The following is a 13,289-nucleotide window of genomic DNA, read 5'->3' on the forward strand; positions in this document are numbered from 1 at the left end:
AGAACAGCGCAGGCTCCGTGACAGCTTAAAACAACGCTGAGGAGGCAGCGCATGGCACCAAGGGGGTAGGAATGACGGCTGTGCTGCGTCACATTACGAAGGAAAGTCCCAGCTCCGGGACGGTATAACGGTATCAGTGAACACATTTTATAAGTGTTAAGTTCTGCGTGTGCAAAGAGCTAAAAAAAAAGAAAAAAAGAGCTACCTTTTCCTTGTGCAGCATTACTGCTGCACAAGATGGCTCTTTCAGTAACAAACGACGGGGGGGGGGGGGGACAGGTTCCCTTACATTTAGGTTGTTGTGCCAGCGTGGCGGTCGCAGGACACATTGCCGGCTACACAGCTAGGGATCAGCTGACGTTACTGAAACCCAATAACACTGGGTCGTATGTTTTTACTGTGCAGCCTGCACTTCTGAGCCGCAACTGGCGGTGTTGGAGCCCAGGAATAGCAGTTCAGGTGGTAGAAAGATGAACACAGCAGGAGACCTGGATGACACCCAATTACTTAATCAGGCAGAGGAGTGGCAAATTCCTGCGAGATCCAGGCCTGGTTCATTTTCAGGAAAGTAAGCCGGTCAACGTTATCGGAGGATAGTCGCATGCGACGGTCTGTTAGTACACCACCTGCGGCACTAAAGACACGTTCCGATAAGACACTAGCCGCAGGGCAAGCCAGCACCTCCAATGCATACTGGCTTAGCTCTGGCCATGTATCCAGCTTAGAGACCCAAAACTTGAACGGGGAAGAGCCGTCTGGGAGTACAGTAAGAGGGCAAGCCATGTAGTCTGTCACCATCTGACGGAACCGTTGCCTCCTGCTGACTGGAGCCGCCGGTGATGGTGTAGACATTTGGGGCGGGCACACAAAAGTGTGCCAGAGTTGTGCCATACTGGGCTTGCCTTGGGCAGAGGCACTGCTTCTGCTCCCTCTTTGGGCAGAGCCTCCCCCACTGCCTCGACGCACTGAGCTGCTTTGTAAAGCACTAGCAGCACTCCTCTCAGTTGGACAGGAGAAGATGATGGAATTCACCAGTGTGTCGTGGTACTCCCGCAATTTACGCTCCCGGGTCAACGCAGGGATGAGGTTTTGGACGTTGTTCCGGTAGCGAGGATCGAGGAGGGTGAACACCCAATAATCAGGCATGTTGAGAATGTGGTCGATGCGGCGGTCGTTTCTCAGGCACTGCAGCATGAAATCCACCATGTGCTGCAGAGTGCCAACTGGCCCAGAAACGCTGTCCCCTGCTTGAGACATGATCTCTGCCCGCTCGTCATCACCCCACCCTCGCTGTACACACTGACCACTGGACAATTGTGTCGCTCCCTCCTCTGGACGGAGCTCTTCCTCCTCCATTGACTCCTCCTCATCCTCCTCACAAATTGGCCCCTGCGTACCCCTTTGTGAGGAACCACGTGGCGCTGACTCTCCAGAAGCTGATGGAAAAGGTGACTCCTCATCCTCCACCTCTTCCACCACATCATCCCTTAACCCTTGCAAAGTTTGCTGAAGCAGGCAGATAAGGGGGACAGTCATGCTGACTAGTGCATCATCTGCACTTGCCATCCGCGTGGAATAATCAAAAGGACGCAAAACCTGGCAGACGTCCTTCATAGTGGCCCACTCTGTGGTTGTGAAGTCTGATCGGCGCTGACTGCGACTTCTTTGCGCCTGATGCAGCTGGTACTCCATAACTGCTTGCTGCTGCTCACACAACCGCTCCAACATATGTAACGTGGAATTCCACCGGGTAGGTAGGTCACATATGATGCGGTGTTCCGGAAGGCGGAATCGGCGCTGCAGAGCAGCAATGCGGGATCTGGCCAAGCTGGAACGCCGCAAGTGAGCACACTCTAGGCGGACCTTGTGCAGCAGGGCATCAAGATCCGGATAGTCCCTCAGAAAACTCTGCACAACCAAATTGAGCACATGTGCCAGACATGGGATGTGAGTGAGGTTGCCAAGGGCCAAAGCTGCCACCAGATTTCGGCCATTGTCACACACTACCATGCCTGGCTGGAGATTCGCTGGCAGTAACCACACATCGCTCTCCTGCTTGATGGCATTCCAGAGCTCCTGCGCTGTGTGGCTTTGATGCCCCAATGAAACTAGTTTCAAGACGGCCTGCTGACGTTTCGCCACGGCTGTGCTCATGTCGGTCATAGGTAAACGTTCATGGGTCCATGTGGAGGTGGACTGTGACGGATCCTGCAGAGAGGAATCAGAGGAACTGGTGTAAGAGGAGGAGTCGATGCGTACAGACTGGATTCCTGCAATCCTTGGAGTGGGCAGGACACGTCCTGCGCCACTCGCACGATCTGTACCTGGCTCAACAACATTAACCCAATGGGCAGTGAGGGAAACATATCGCCCCTGTCCATGCTGACTGGTCCACGCATCGGTGGTGAGGTGGACCTTGCTACTGACGGCGTTCAGTAGCGCATGTTTTATGTTTGCCTCAACATGCCTGTGCAGGGCAGGGACAGCCTGCCTGCTGAAGTAAAAGCGGCTGGGCACCTTGTACTGTGGGACTGCCAATGCCATCAAGTCACGGAAGCTGTCAGTCTCCACCAGCCTGAACGAGAGCATTTCCAGGGACAACAGTTTGGCAATGCCTGCATTCAGAGCCTGTGCTCGGGGGTGGTTGGCCAAGAATGCCCGCCTTTTCTCCCATGCCTGGACTACCGATGGCTGTAGAGTAGACTGGGAGTGTGAGGATGACTGGGAAGGTGGTGCTGTGGGTGGAATTACACTAGGTCTCTGGACAACAGTGGAGGAAGAGGCAACACGAGATGAAGAGGTGGTAGCTGCCGCTGTTGGTTGGCCTACGTCTTCACTGTGTTTCTGTAACTCCACCGCGTGCCTGTTCCGCACATGTTTCCACATATTTGTGGTATTGAGGTTGCTGACACTTTTACCTCTTTTTACTTTCTGATGACACAGCTTGCATTTGACAAAACAAATGTCATCTGCAACTGTGTCAAAAAAGGACCAGGCACTGCAAGTCTTGGGAGCGCCCTTTTTGGCTTTGGAAAGAGACAGGCTCCTAACGGGTGCCAAAGTGGAGGCTACAGGCTCCGCAGTCTTCCCCCTCCCTCTCCCTCTTTGGCCCGTAAGGGGAAGCTCTTCCTCAGAGCTGCTCCCACCACCTTCCTGTTCCTCACGCCACGATGGGTCAAGGACCTCATCATCTCCACTACCCTCTGCCACCAACTGCTCCTCCTGGGTAGTCTCGGCAGCACAGTACGCATCAGAAAGCGGCACCTGAGTTTCATCATCAGATGCGTACTGCGCTGTGGTCACCGGAGGCACTGGCCCACCTGCCTCTTCAGAGTCAGAGAGATAAAGCTTTTGGGCATCACTGCACACTGCCTCTTCTTCCATTTCTCCAATGCCTCTTGGCTGGCCCCCTGTTTCCAAGCCAAGAGATTCAGAGAACAGAAGTAGAGACGGCTCCTGTCCTGGGCTCTCTGACTGCCTGGCCAATTTGGCAGGTGGTGAAGAGACAGATGGCTGCTCTCCAGTGCTCTGTGCCTGAGAGGATGTGGCACTAACTGAAGTCGATGCCGAGGCGTTAGCTGCCATCCACCCGACAACGGCTTCAATTTGGTCTTCACGTAGCAGCGGTGCACGGCGCTCTCCGACAAAGCTGCGCATGAAGGACTGTTCCCTGCTGAAACTGAGTGACGACGAGTCACCGGCGCCCGCAGCAGGCACAGAATCACCACGTCCTCTCCCTGCTCCTCTCCCTGCTCCGCACCCACGCCCACGTGCCTTACTCCCTGCCCTCTTCATCTTGGTTGACAGATAAAGATAAGCAGAAAAGTACTAAGGCCTTAGTGTGCTTATTCCTGAAATGCTCCTCCTAACAGGTGTAAGAAACACTAATGTTGTAAATTGTGGACTAAACTTTATTATTTTTCAAATGTAGCCTACACAAGTGTTAAGTTGTGTTTGGTGAGCTTAACTTTTTTTTTGGTGCAGATCGGGCTACAGAGCTAGTTTAAATCACACGGAGACCATGTAGACAGCCGTAAACGGCGCTGCAAGGCCAAAAAAACCTCCTCTCGGTTATCCTATATAGTGTTTTTCCACTATTTAGCTGGATACGAGTGGAAAGACACTAATAGGAATTTTTTTTTTCAAATTTTAAACAGGCTGCACTATTTGAAAAAAAGTAAAATTTTTCTCAAGGTATGAGGCAGTAACGAACCCTGAGCTGAATCCAACCGGCTATGGCTGCACACAGACTACAGGGCGAGCTGGGCTCACACGGAGACCGTGCAGACAGCCGTAAACGGCGCTGCAAGGCCAAAAAAACCTCCTCTAGGTTATCCTATATAGTGTTTTTCCACTATTTAGCTGGATACGAGTGGAAAGACACTAATAGGAATTTTTTTTTTCAAATTTTAAACTGGCTGCACTATTTGAAAAAAAGGAAATTGTTTTTCAAGGTATGAGGCAGTAACGCACCCTGAGCTGAATCCAACCGGCTATGGCTGCACACAGACTACAGGGCGAGCTGCGCTCACACAGAGACCGTGCAGACAGCCGTAAACGGCGCTGCAAGGCCAAAAAACCCTCCTCTAGGTTATCCTATATAGTGTTTTTCCACTATTTAGCTGGATACGAGTGGAAAGACACTAATAGGAATGTTTGTTTTTCAAATTTTAAACAGGCTGCACTATTTGAAAAAAAGTAAAATTTTTCTCTAGGTATGAGCCAGTAACGAACCCTGAGCTGAATCCAACCGGCTATGGCTGCACACAGACTACAGGGCGAGCTGGGCTCACACGGAAACCGTGCAGACAGCCGTAAACGGCGCTGCAAGGCCAAAAAACCCTCCTCTAGGTTATCCTATATAGTGTTTTTCCACTATTTAGCTGGATACGAGTGGAAAGACACTAATAGGAATGTTTTTTTTTCAAATTTTAAACAGGCTGCACTATTTGAAAAAAAGTAAAATTTTTCTCAAGGTATGAGCCAGTAACGAACCCTGAGCTGAATCCAACCGGCTATGGCTGCACACAGACTACAGGGCGAGCTGGGCTCACACGGAGACCGTGCAGACAGCCGTAAACGGCGCTGCAAGGCCCAAAAACCCCCCTCTAGGTTATCCTATATAGTGTTTTTCCACAATAGAGCTGGAGACTGGTGGAAAAACACTAATAAGAAATTTGAGAAAAAATGTGCAGCAGGCTGCACTAAGAGCAAAAAAGGACAACTGTGTGAGGCAGTGTGAACCCCCCCTGAGCTGAATACAACCGGGTATATGGCTGCACACAGACTACAGAGTGAGCTGCACACACACACACATAGAGACCTTGCAGAACGCTGTTAAAACAGCGCTGCAAGGCAAGAGCAAGGTGAACAGTGAAGAACACACAGCGTTTTGCTAAATTAGCCTTTGGAAAGGAAAATAAAGCAATTAGCTAGCTCGACTGGCCCTCAGTTAGAACACAGCGTCCTGTCCCTAACTGAAATCACAGCAGAGTGAGCGCAAAATGGCGGCAGCGTTTTTTATAGTGCAGAGTGACATCATTTCAGCAGCCAATCCAAGCCTTGCCAGTACTTACATGCCCACCATGCTAAACAGGATGTGCCCACACTTCCAATCATTCCTCATTGGCTGCTGCGTTCAGTTTGAATTCTGGGAACTTCCGATTCCGGTATCCGATACGCGGGAAGTATCGGAATTCGGTATCGGAATTCCGATACCGCAAATATCGGCCGATACCCGATACTTGCGGTATCGGAATGCTCAACACTAGTGATAAGTGAATCAAAAGAAATGTGGTTTTAAGCCACACTTAAAACTGTGGGTATTGGGAATTAATCGTCTTGTCCTGTGTAGTGCATTCCAATGATTTGGCTCAGCACACGAGAAGTCATGGAGACAGGAGCGTGAGGTTCAGATTACTGAAGATGTTAGTCATAGGTTATTAACAGAATGGAGGGCATGGTTAGGGTAGTAGACTGAAATGAAGGAGGAGATGTAGGGGTGGGGGGTGCTGAACCGTGGAGCACTTTGTGGGTGAGAGTGATAACTTATATCTAACTGTGTAGCAGATGGCAACCATTGCAATTGATCGCATGTAGTGTTGAATGAAAGATCTGATTCAAATATAACCCCCAAGACAGCAGGCATGTTGCTGGGGAGTAAAAGCACCAACAAAGAAATGTGAAGAGACTGGATCTCAAATATGTTTTCAGTAAAACCAATTATTTTATTAAAACCAATATTCAAAATACAATAACATGGTGAGATTCAATTTATGAATAGTACAGGATCGTAACAGAGCCAGAGACTGATATGACTCCCCACTAGTCGATATATATGGAACAAAAATGTGTAACCATACATATACCTAGTAATACATAAACCATGCCGATAATAAGGCTGACCTACAGGGTTTACTTAGAATATATAGCACATTACATTTTGCTCAATGTGAGAGATAGTGTTGTCTTAAATCGCCATGTGGCTAGCAAGACTATCACATATAATCACATATAATTATTATTACCTGAGGTCATGTTTAGGACCAAAGAGGGGGGTCACCCAGTCAAGGCACACCTCGACGCGCGATTCACTGTATCCACAGCTTCGTCAGGATGTTGCTAGGGAGTAATGGTAGAACCACACACGGAAATAGCAATATCGGGCATAGGTAGCTTAGTGGAGGGAGGAAACACAAGGAGTTCCATTTTTGACAGATTAAAAGTTTTAGATAGAGGGAGGACATAATTTTAGAGACAGCGGAAAAACAATCACTGGTATTTTGTAGTAATGCAGGCAGGGGTGTTGTCAGGACACAATGTATGTAATTGGGTGTCATCAGCATAGAGATGGTACTGAAAAGGCGAATCTACTAATTATTTGTCCAGTAGGGGCAGTGTATAAGGAGAAGAGAAGGAGGCCTGGGACTGATCCTTGAGGAACCCCAATAGTAAGGAGAAGAGAAGAGGAAGAGGAGTTAGCAAAAAACACAGTGAAGGAGTGTGATTAGAGAGGTAGGAGACAAACCAGGAGAGAACAGGAGAACAGTAGCTTTGAGGCCGAAGGAACAGAGCATAGTGAAGAGCAGCTGGTGATCCACAGTGTCAAATGCTGCAGAGAGATAGCACACTAGAAGCTGGGCAAGCGAGCTCCTGTAATGCATATTCTGCCAATTCAGGCCAGGTGTCTATTTTAGATGCCCAGTAATCAAAGGAGAATGACCTGTGAGGGAGAACATCGATAAGGGAGGAAAAGTAGTTCGTAACCATACTGGACAAAAGCTGTCTCCTGTCACTTTGAATCGATGCAGTGGCAGAAAGTGGCTGGAAGATATATGAAAAAATACAAGGACTGTAGTACAATTTCAATCTCCCTGCAATGATCTCAGGAAAAGTATGGCAGCAATAAAAAGGACTGCTGCACACAAAAGTGTGGACAAAAACAAGATAACTGTGCAGAAAGGAGCAACAGGATTTTTGTTTTTAAAAAAGCAGTTGGTTTGAACAGCGGCGTGCAAACAGCAATGCAGCTATCAGGGAGCCTTATAAGGCAGCCTAATAAGCTACAGAGCTGATGCACAAAAATATAAACTCCACTGTCCCTGAAAACAAATGGTGGTGTTGGACAGTGGAAATCGCTACAGCACAAGCAGTTTCGGGGTTAATCTTCCCTCCCTAACTATATCCCTTCTGATGAAGCTGCGGCAACCTCTCCCTATGCTACGATCGGCAGTAAGATGGCGGTCGGTATGCACGCCCCTTTATAGCCCCTGTGATGCCGCAGAAAGCAACACAATCACTGTCATGCCCTTCTCTAAGATGGTGGGGACCGAGTCCTATGTCATCACGCTGCCCACACTCTGCATCCTCCTTCATTGGCTGAAAAATGGCATTGAAAGTGCCATACGAAACGCGACTTTGGCGCGAAGATCGCCGACCTCATGGCGGATCCCACACTGGGATCGGGTTGTGTTTCATGAAACCCGACTTTGCCAAAAGTCGGTGATTTTTGAATTTGTCCGATCCGTTTCGCTCAACCCTAATGTTGAGCGCTCTGTGTTATCCATACCATTGTATGGGCGAGGCCACACTAGTCAATTTCATCACAATTACTGGTCAATAGGTAAACTACAGTTATACCGTTGGAAAAGAAGGGGTCTGTTCTCTGTGCAAAGGCACTGTGTTGTTTGTGCCCTCCATATTGACAACCTTGGTGCATACTGTTCTCGATTTTCTTCCTATTTGTAAGTATCACTTTTAGCAGAATTATGGTTTCTAGGACATATACCCCAAGGACTCTTTTTAGCAGGAGGTTGAGAACACCTTTTGTAATCAGTTTTAACTGAATCCCAAATCCAGCTCAATCACAGAGTCATACAAGGGTTTTCAGGAGAATAGCGCTCCTCAATCCATCATAAATGGGCCTTTATAATAGAATATAATCCACTTCACAAGCTGCGTGACAGTACTTTGGCTGCTTCCCTCCCTCCCTGCTCACTCATCAGCTGAGGTTAGAAGGCTGACTGCAGTGTTTATGATGCGAAGGAGGACAGCTGGAACAGAGAAGACTTAGAAAATAAGGTACTAAAATAAATATATTTTATGGAATGTCACCATTTTATTCTCCCAGATGTCTCAAGCATAGAGAAGAAGCCATTGCATACAGGCTAACGAAAGTGTTTATTACGGGAGGATGGTGTGATTGCACCTCTGCTGGCTCACAGATATTATAAGGAAAGAGTGTTTAACCTGAAAATACAAAAAGCATTGACAATTTAGGTTATAGTAATGCTTACACTGGGCACAATAAGTAAAGACCAGATGGCAATGGTAATCTTGTATTATGATCTAAATGTGGCCATTATGAGGCAATATACATAACATATTATCAATACAATGTATAATGGGCTACATTGTTGAACAGGATAATATACTTGTAACGTACTGTACCTTAACACTTGCATGTTCTACACTAGAAAATCTGCACAAAGTTTACTAGAAAATGGTAAAATGGGAAGAGGATTTTATATTTAATTGAGATTTCTCACATTTATATTATGATTTTAACAAAAATAATATTTACATATTTACATACTCTGAATTGGTAAAAACATATACCATATTTTTGGACTATAGGAAAAATGTTCCTATAAAATGAGTTAATCTTTTTTTTATTACTTTATACCCATTTCCTCCCCTTGCTCCCTTTTTTGTCATCTTGGAAAACCCCTGTAACGCAAAATTTCCTCTGCCCTAAACAACCTAAGTATCACAGTTGAACTGTTCCTGGAAGACAGGAAGCTGCTAATAGACATTATATGGACAGGCTTAGTGAAAGCCACTCCATTTACCAGATCCTGGTTGCCAGTTGCCCTGATTTTTAACCTTTGACCCCTGAACAGTAATCTGGACTTACACAGGGATCCCTGGGGTAGGGGTCTCAAAGTCAGCTGCTGCAATGTGAAGCAAACAGGCAGCATGAAGGGTCATCAAGCTAGGTTGCTACTAGGGTTGAGCAAAACGGGCCGAAAATTTTCAAAAGTCGCCGACTTTTGGCAAGGTCGGGTTTCATGAAACCCGACCCGACCCCTGTGTGGGGTCGGCCATGAAGTCGGCGATCTTTTGAATCTGGAATCGGAATTCCGATACCGATTCCCGATATGTTTAAGATATCGGGAATTGGTATCGGAATTCAGATTTAAGTGTAAAATAAAGAATTAAAATAAAAAATATCGCAATATTTACCCTCTGCCTCGCCCTGGTACTAATCGGGAACCTTCCTCCTTCGAATCAGCACTTCCAGGACCTTGCGGTGACATCGCGGTGACGTCGCGGCTTGTGATTGGTCGCGCAGCCGCCCATGTGACCGCTCGCGCGACCAATTAGAAGCCGTGACGTCACCGAAGGTCCTTCAAGCGCTGATTCTTAGGAAGGAAGGCTGTCGGAAAGAAGCAGGGCGCGTCCGAGGGTGAGTATATACCTAATAGGAATATACTCACCCTCGGACGCGCCCTGCTTCTTTCCGGCAGCCTTCCTTCCTAAGAATCAGCGCTTGCAGGACCTTCGGTGACGTCGTGGTGATGTCACGGCTTGTGATTGGTCGCGCGAGCGGTCACATGGGCGGCCGCGCGACCAATCACAAGCCGCGACGTCACCGCGACGTCACCGCAAGGTCCTGGAAGCGCTGATTCGAAGGAGGAAGGTTCCCGGTTAGTACCAGGGCGCGTCAGAGGGTAAGTATTGCGATATTTTTTATTTTAATTCTTTATTTTACACTAAAATATGGATCGCAGGGCCTGAAGGAGAGTTTCCGCTTCTTCAGACCCTGCGAACCATGGAAATCCAATGCACTGCATTGGGTTTCGGGTTTCGGCCGACCCCGACCCCGACTTTTTTATAGGATCGGCCGATTTCACTCGACCCGACTTTTGAAAAAGTCGGGTTTCGTGAAACCCGACCCGATCCTATAAAAGTAAAGGTCGCTCAACCCTAGTTGCTACTAAGAGGTTCCATCAAAACAAAATTAGAAAGCATGCGGGAGGTCAAAATACAAGCTGAGGTCAGAAAAGGGGGTAAATCAGGAAGACACAACAAATGCAAGGCTATGGACCAGGTAAGCAGAATTCATTGACTGGCATTGGAAGTCAGAACTTCAGGTGTTTAAATAGCTGACCACCCCACCAAGTGTTCTCAGAAAGGAGTAGTCAAAACCCAACATAGCTCCCTAATTTTGTGGCACCCAAAGTCCTAGGAATATAACAGGATGGTCATTGTCATGCTGAAGCAGAATCAGAGGTTACAGAACACATCATAGATGTTATGCAAAGAATTAATATTTCTCCAGACAGGTGGATAATCTAATAATAAAAACACAAACGTACAAAAAAACAAAATGAATGCAAATGTGGGCAGTCAAAAGCCATGCTGGTATGTTGCTGAAAACAGTTGGAGACCATATATACATGTCACTGATATGGAAATTTGGTTTGGATAAATTTATCCCTGTGTGTGCTGCGGCCGTTCCCAATAAGACTGAGTATTTTGAGCGCTCATCAAGAATGGACTGTACACCATTGTGACAGAAAAGCATTCCATTAATACTGACACTTTATTGTACATACATAGTTCTATAATTGCATATAGAAAGGAGTGGTTAGCGGTGGTACTTAATTACCATATTGTCTAGCTCCTCTGTTATTGGTTATCTGAATATATATGGAATATTGTGATTAATGCACATATGATTGCTGATTAAGCAACTAAAATGTAGCTCTCGGCTTTTAGGACAAAGTTGAGACATCTGATCGGCACTTAATACATCTGGAGTTCTTCCGCTTTTTTGGGTGGAAATCACCGAACAGTCTGTCTGGCTTATATCATTTTATGTCAGCCATTTTAAGCAATTGATTATAGTGTATATAGACATATTTGTGTTTATATGAGTATATATGATTATAGAGGAGTATACATGCAAGTGAGATCTACATGATATAAATATTTCTATCACAAGCCCCCATTAGATATCACTTGCCCTAAACCTAGCCTCCTGTCCCAAAGCGCTGCAACTCTTTTGTGCTGCCGGTGAACTGACGCAAGCCTAGTGCCTACGCCCCACTCTGTACAGACTTTTCGCAAATGGGCGGTAAGGAGATCTGTCCCTAACGGGGGTTAGTTGCAATCAGTCTCTTAGTCAATAGCATGTGTAGTGTATTCTTTATCAGGTAGGTCATCTATTCGGTCAGGCAGGGCATCCACAACATCGTTCTGGCTTGGGTGTCAACTTCTGGTAGGGGAGCGTTCTTGCAATGAAATGCGTGGATCCAAGTGGGTCTTCCCTGTGGCTTCACAGAGGTTGGTGTCATCAGCGGCACTTGGACAGGACCATCAGATCTGGGATCGAGTGGTGTTCTCCTTACAAACTTTTTTCACCAACACCCAGTCTCCTGGCTTCAAGGAGTGCGTACCAGACATTGAATCTGGATCTGGCAATGAAGAAAAAACTCAAGAATGGATGTTAGCAAGTTTCTTGGTGAGTTCAATTACATAAGCAGACAAAGTATCATGTTACATAGTCAGCTGCTGAGGGAAAGAATACCCCTAACCTGGGACTAGACCCAAACAAAATTTAATATGGTGACAGCTTTTCTGGGCCTCTGGAAGTGTGCCTTACACTAAGTAGTGTGATGGGGAGTGTCTCATGCCATGGTTTGCGTGTCTCTTGGGCAACTTTCAATATCCTGTTTTTAATTGTCTCATTCAGTCTTTCCACTTTCTCGCTACTCTGGGGATTGTAAGGAGTTTGTAGGCCTAAATCTGACCCTACTGCTGACCAGATCTCTCATGTGAGACTTGCTGTGAATGCGGGTCCCTGGTCACTCTCTATCACTTCTCGGACCCCATATCTGCATATCTCATCTCTGAGAGTAGCTTTTTTGCAGTAGTCTTTGCTGACTGGTTCCTTACTTGGAAAACCTCTGGTCATCCTGAGAACACGTCCACGACCACAAGGGCACATTCAAATCCTCCACTTGGCGGCATCTGGATGTGGTCTATCTGGATCCTCTGGAAGGGGTACAGTGGGCTGGCAAGATGATGTGTGGGAACTTTCTCCATTCTTCCAGGGTTGCATTTGCTGCAGGTCAGACAGCTGCTAGTGAATTTGGCTGTTAGTGTGGAGATCCCTGGAGCGAACCAGTAAGCACCAATCAGATCATTCATCTGTATCCTTGATCTGTGTGTGGGCCCATGTGCCCACTGGACCACCATAGGGTACATGCTTCGGGGTAAACAGGGTTTGTAGTCCATTGCGTATATCCTTCCTTCTTCATGTGTTGCTCCCTTCCGCATCCAGCATTCCTTCTTGTCATTTTTTGGGGCTTGCTCTTGCAGCTTTTTGAGCAGATCCCAGGACATCATCTGGTCAGGTTTCTTGTCTTTAGTCATCATGTAGTAGCCGATCAGCTCTGCGACCTCTCCCACTTCTCCATTTTGCCTTCCATTGGCTGCTTCTTTGACTGCTATATCCGCCATGTTGTTACCCTGTGCCTCTACTGTGTTCAATTTTCCATGTGCTTTGACTTTTAGTACTGCCACCATTTTTTGGAAGTTGGAGTGCATCCAGCAGGTCCTTGATGGCTCCATGATGCTTCACTAACCCAACAGATACAGAAGTATCAGAACACACCACTCAGGGAAAATATTTATATTTATAAAAGTAACAAATTTTATTTAAGGTATACACATCTTAAAAACATAACAATGACAATAAACAAAAAAAGTAACAAGAGGAA

This window comes from Ranitomeya imitator, chromosome 2, assembly GCF_032444005.1.
Source record: "Ranitomeya imitator isolate aRanImi1 chromosome 2, aRanImi1.pri, whole genome shotgun sequence".
Taxonomy (NCBI): domain Eukaryota; kingdom Metazoa; phylum Chordata; class Amphibia; order Anura; family Dendrobatidae; genus Ranitomeya; species Ranitomeya imitator.